We start from the raw sequence: 6,000 nt of genomic DNA, 5'->3' as shown, positions 1-6,000 counted from the left end.
TTTACATAATTGAAGTAGGTAATAGGTTTTCTTTTAATATTTCTATATGTTTACATTTCAATTGTAATTTTTCATAGGGAGTTAAGCTGTACTCTTGCTTCCCTTTTTGTAATTTTTTTTCATTTACATTCAAAAAATTAAGTAGATGGTGATGTAGGGAAGCAGCTTACTCACGCCTTATAGAATTTACATCAGTCTTTCCATTGTGTGACAGCTAGTCCGCTGTAACTAGTTCTGACGTCTTAAATGTTGCGCAATACTTTAAAAATCAAGTAAATAACCTGATACGTTTCTAGCATGTAAGGAGTAATAGTTTTTTGATTACGATTCCCAGATAATCTCGTAATTCCTCATGGCTATAAGCTGTAGCTATAAGTGTATTTCTCAGATGAAGTAGGCACTACGAATTCTTATTACAGGCTTCACTTTCTGGTTGCCAATAATGTAGTTAGAGAGCCAGTGTTGAGAACGGCAAATAACAGCATTAAATAAATAATAGTAGTAATAACAATTATTCCACCCGCCACCCCACATTATATTGTCGCAAATGTGTTTCTACACTGTTCTATGAAGCAGCATATATGAAATACGAATTTACTTACATTGGCTGTTACTGCAATAGTGAGATGGAGTATTAACAGGTTTTTCCACAACTACCTTCAGCATTCGCCGATCCTTTGCGTGTCGGTAAATATGTCATTTGAACTGTCTTATGTCCTGCAAGAGCTTTGGTCCTTCTGTAGTACATCATTTATGAATATCGTGAAGGCTAACCGCTCTATAACACTCCCTTTGGGTACTCTTTATGTTACTTTTATATTGGCATCGTTAGAAACGATATGTTGAGTGCGAAGATGTCCAAATCTCAGTAACTGAGCTCGTTCGATGTTCCGAATAATCGATTATTGTTCATTAGGAGCCAATGTAACCGGTTTCCTTATCTTCAGGAAGTCCAACAATATGGTCTCCGTACATAACTGCCCTATGGTTCTCAGGAACGGAAAACAAGGGAATGACTTTCACGAGAAGGCTTCCGCCGATTCCTAGCGACGGCTCATTAATAATATAATATATTAGCATGAAAAGTATCCCGTAATCTAAATAAGACTAACAGACTCGCCTAAGTGCAAGATCCTAATTCAGGAACTAATCACCTGTGACTTTCTTCCAGTCGCATCTAACGCCTTGTTTCTCTAGTGACCTACAATTAACTGTTGTTAAAATCGAGCAAGTTTGTTCACTATGTTATGCAGATGCGTACAGGTATCTAATCAGTTCCACTCTATTGTCCTCTCTTGAATTATTTTAATTAAATTTCTGTGAAACTTTGATTTCTCTTAATATCTGTCATTTCGGATTTCGTAGTATGAGTGGAAGGCGAAAACTAGAGAAATGATCTAAGGACGCTGAATTCAGTATTCGCCTTTTCTCTGTTGCCTCCCATTTCCGTATCACTGTTATCACTGACTGTATAAAACCGTTTGCTGATTTCGTGTAAACTGACCATCTTTAGACTATTCATTTTACACGTATTGGCTAAATTTTTCTTCCCAGTTCACTGTACGCTTCTCGGTTTCTTTGCTTTAGTTATTCATCAAGATTTTAGCTTCCTTTGAAGTCTACGACGGAAATGTCTCAGCTCTAAAAATAACATTTTTAATTGTCTATATTGGTAGTCCACATGTTCGAGCCAGTCAATAAACGTTTGATGCTAACTGGTCAGTTTTTCTGAAATTTGTTTCCCTTCTCACCAAATAAAATAAATGTTTACCGCCTTTCTTGGTATTCCTTTTACGAACTGTATTCATCATAGCTATAGCAACGTCTTAGTCATTGGTTCCCTTATACAGAGCAAATAAGCCTTTTCTCTTAATGATTACATTGTCCTCACGAGTTATTTCTCTAACTGTAAAAGATAATTTTCATAAAAAGCGTTCAGAAACATCTGACATAAACCCCTATCTCTGACAACAGCATTCACCCCGCGACGCTCCCTTTCTGTAGGTGGAAAGTTGAAGTCTCTCCTTACTCTCATAACATGATTAGGCACTGTACCCTAAAATTTTCTCTGAAGCGTCCTACTTTTGATGTGAGTGGAACATAGTCTTTAAAACATTGAGTACCATGTTTTACCCACCTTTGTTGCTTACCTCAAAATCAAAATCATTAGTAATTTATTATATGTAATGTGTGGTTACCTTTGACGTTCTTAGCGCTTATAAATACACTACCGCCAGTGCTCATACGTGCGATATACATATTCTTTTTTTTTACTATGGGACTTAACTTCTAGAACTTAGAACTACTTAAACCTAACTAACATATGTACATCACACACAGCCATGCCCCACGCAGGATTCGAACCTGCGACGGTAGTGGTTACGCGGTTCCAGACTGTAGCGCCTAGAACCGCTCGGCCACCCTGGCCGGCCGTGGTATATACATTCCATTTCGAGTTTAAGACTTCTTTTCCTATTTACTTTTGATTCCTGCCTCAATCTGCCGGCCGTTGTGGCCGTGCGGTTCTAGGCACTTCAGTCTGGAACCGCGTGACCGCTACGGTCGCAGGTTCGAATCCTGCCTCGGGCATGGATGTGTGTGATGTCATTGGGTTAGTTAAGTTTAAGTAGTTCTAAGTTCTAGGGGACTGATGACCACAGATGTTCGGTCCCATAGTGCTCAGAGCCATTTGAACCAACCTGCCACCTTCTTGTTAATTTTGCTGATACTCATTTGTAACTGTTGGACATTGGACTAATTCTGGGTACTTAACGTAATTCCACATTGACATTACCAGTGTCTGATTTGCTAAGACAAAATTTCAGTTATCAACGACCCCTTACATAATGAACGTCATTGTACTGCGTATCTCCTCGCTAAGTGGGATACTACATGAAATATAATATAAGTGTCATAACTGTTAGGGACACTTTTTAAAAAATCTGTGTTCTTATTGGTTTGCCGTGCCCCTCATTAATGTGATTCCCATATTTCAGTTTCTGAGTGAACGTCATCTGGTACAGTTGTTTTGTTTTATCGCACGTGGTCCACAGATCTGTTAACACTGTGTCCCCACCTCGATCCCATTTTATTTTTCAGCATTCTGTGTTCCTTCGACGACCATTTCCTCTTTCAAGGGGAGACCACGACGTTGGGATTTACTTCAAACTTTGTTCACCTTCAGTAGGACATTAAAACAAGGTAATGAGGAAGTAGTAAGGTGCACTACTCCGGCAATTCCGAGAAAATCACCAGAGAAGCTTTACGCTTCTATTACGTAACTGATGTATCTGTGCGTAGACGCCAGACTTTAGAGTTCGTGATCCTTAAGTAGTTAGCGTTCGAGCTTCGTAATACAAACACGTACGAGGTGACTGTTCGACCCCTGCTCAGTACTTTGTTTTTGTAGAAGATGTGTAAATTCTGCAATATTCGAAGAATTAGTATTTTTTCTTGCTACATTACCAACGTTTCACCGCTATGCAGATTAAGTGCCAAATGGAGCCCGCCTTTGTGTACACTGCTCGAATCATCGAGATGCTAGGTAGTTCCGGGTACCTTACCAAATTGCATGTGTAAGGGATTTCGCAAATTTCAGGAAAATTATGGGTTTCTTCATTTACTTATGGACAGTTATGAATATGTTTCTTTCAATAATTAAGTTTGATGAAAAATAGTAATTAGTTAAATAAAATGGAATTCCCTAAAACTTCGTACAAAAACACTTGATATTTTCTTTTTAAATCTACTATCTCTAAATGATCTATAAATTAAATAATATGATCAGTGACGTAAAGATTTAGATTAAAAATTAAGAGTGAGCGGGAGTCAAATCGTATGTTCGTATTAGATAGCTCGATCCCTAACCACCTGATCACGATAAACTCTAACGTCCAGCTCCTACCCACGGATACGCAAGTTACATAATAGCCGCGTAAAACTTCACTTGTGATTTTCTCGGAACTGCCAGAGTGGTGCACCTTATTACTTGCACATTATACTGTCTCGATGACCTACTAAAGGTGTATAAAGTTTGAAGTACATCTGTGATCCCAACGTCGTGGCCTCCCCTTCTTAGATTTTTTCACATTTTTCCTGAATATGATCCGGTGTAGCGTTTTTGTATATTTGATGGCTTTCATTCTTAGGGGACCTATATTTCCGTATGCCTTTCGTATCCCGGAAACCTTTTATGCCCTGTTGGCCGTTCAGGTTGATGATGAAGATGGCAATCAACAAACGTTGAATTGGTGAAAAAGGTGTTAGATGCTAACATATGCAAATACTTTGAGAGTAAATAATAATAATAATAATAGTAATAATAATAATACACCCTCTTAGAGATTTGCGTTTCACTCAGTGTTTGGTGTTGCAGGATTTCGTATGAAGTAGATGAAAGGATTGCGTTTACGGATAAATAGCACAAGCGATTCTCATGTACCAGGCATCGACCCATAATGGTACATGGTGTAGCCTTCACGAGCGTCAACGCAGAAGCTGACTGTGGCATCCAGTGAATCGTACAGATGACGAATACTGTCCTAGGACAAGTTATTCCACTCCTGGTCGACCCTTTCCACGTAGTAATGTAAGAGTTGTGTTGACGAGTCGCATGAGTCACTACTTATTCCATCATATGCCGCACTTAGCCGGTTGGAGACAAGTCCACAGATCGTGCTGCCGCACGTGTCGCAGAGCACGTTAAGTTTTACAGGCGCTGTGTGGGCGAGGGTTATGCTCTTCGAAAAACACTTCGCCTTCCTGTTCCAAGAACGGATAGAGAACGGGTTTAACAATATTCTGCACGTACGGAGCGATGGTTAGCGCCACAGCCAGAAATAACAAAGGCGGACTAGCAGCATGAAGCTGAAACACCATGGAGTGAGTATTTAAATAAAGATTAATTTTTAATATACTTCTTTTTGAATCCGAATAAAAACAATAGAATAATTTATCGTAGTCAAACAGAGCTTATAGCAACCCAATGAGGCCTGGGTTGGTGCCGTTGTGTCTTGGACGAATGCACTCTACGCGACAGTGCTCACGAGGCCTGTGTCCAAGCACGCTGAAAATGACGGCACGCCATTCCATCATCCTATTCATCCTCGAATGGCAGCGGCTGAGACATCTACGTCGACGCTGTAGCGTGATTGGAAGACGGGCTGGAGGTGTGTGTCCCCGTAGTACTACCACTAATAAACTGTTCGCAACCGTTCGTGTTCACACGTCTGCCCTCACACGCCTACTTATCTGTACTGTGGTAGCTGTACGATCTGTCACTGCTGCCCTTATCATACAACGATTCGGGAGAGCGTCTGTACTGTGTGGACATCTAGATCCTCGTCTATGTGTGTGATAATTTTCACGTGACTACTGACACCAGCATCCTTGCACAACTGATGTATTCGTCCAACTTGAGTGAAAATTCTCCGAAAGGACCATCCCTCCACCAGGAAGGTCACAATTTGACCCTTTCAAATTCACTGACATGGTTATATGAAGCACGAGTGTGTCGCCCTGGAATGGTTGGCTTCTTGCTTCACACATTTAAACAACACTAAGTCTTCTGGCTGTACATTCCCCATTAAAGGGCTGGCATAGATGGCGTCCTGGTACCTATGCCACTATACTGTCTCCTAGCGTACGACGCTGAAACCATTATCAGTATATCAAATATTCTCTAGGTGGCATACGCTGTCATCAGACCAAAATACACGTCGTCTTACCTAGTGCATGCCCGAGGGAGGACTCGAACCTCCGCTGGGACTTCCGAGAGACCGACAAACCGCCGGTCGCCAGCCAATACGATGCGTGAGCTCTAACCATGGAATGAGTATTTGAATAAAGATTAATTTTTAATATACTTCTTTTTGAATCCGAATAAAAACAATACAATTATTTATTGTAGTCCCATAGAGCTTCCAGAACACCTGAAAACCGTTCTGAAGACTTTGTACTTGTGAGATTGTAATAGCTATAAAAATACTTGTAAGATTTAAA

Source organism: Schistocerca gregaria, chromosome 1 (genome assembly GCF_023897955.1).
Source record: "Schistocerca gregaria isolate iqSchGreg1 chromosome 1, iqSchGreg1.2, whole genome shotgun sequence".
Taxonomy (NCBI): domain Eukaryota; kingdom Metazoa; phylum Arthropoda; class Insecta; order Orthoptera; family Acrididae; genus Schistocerca; species Schistocerca gregaria.
The sequence above is the reverse complement of the archived record's forward strand: the minus strand, read 5'-3'. Positions refer to the sequence as shown.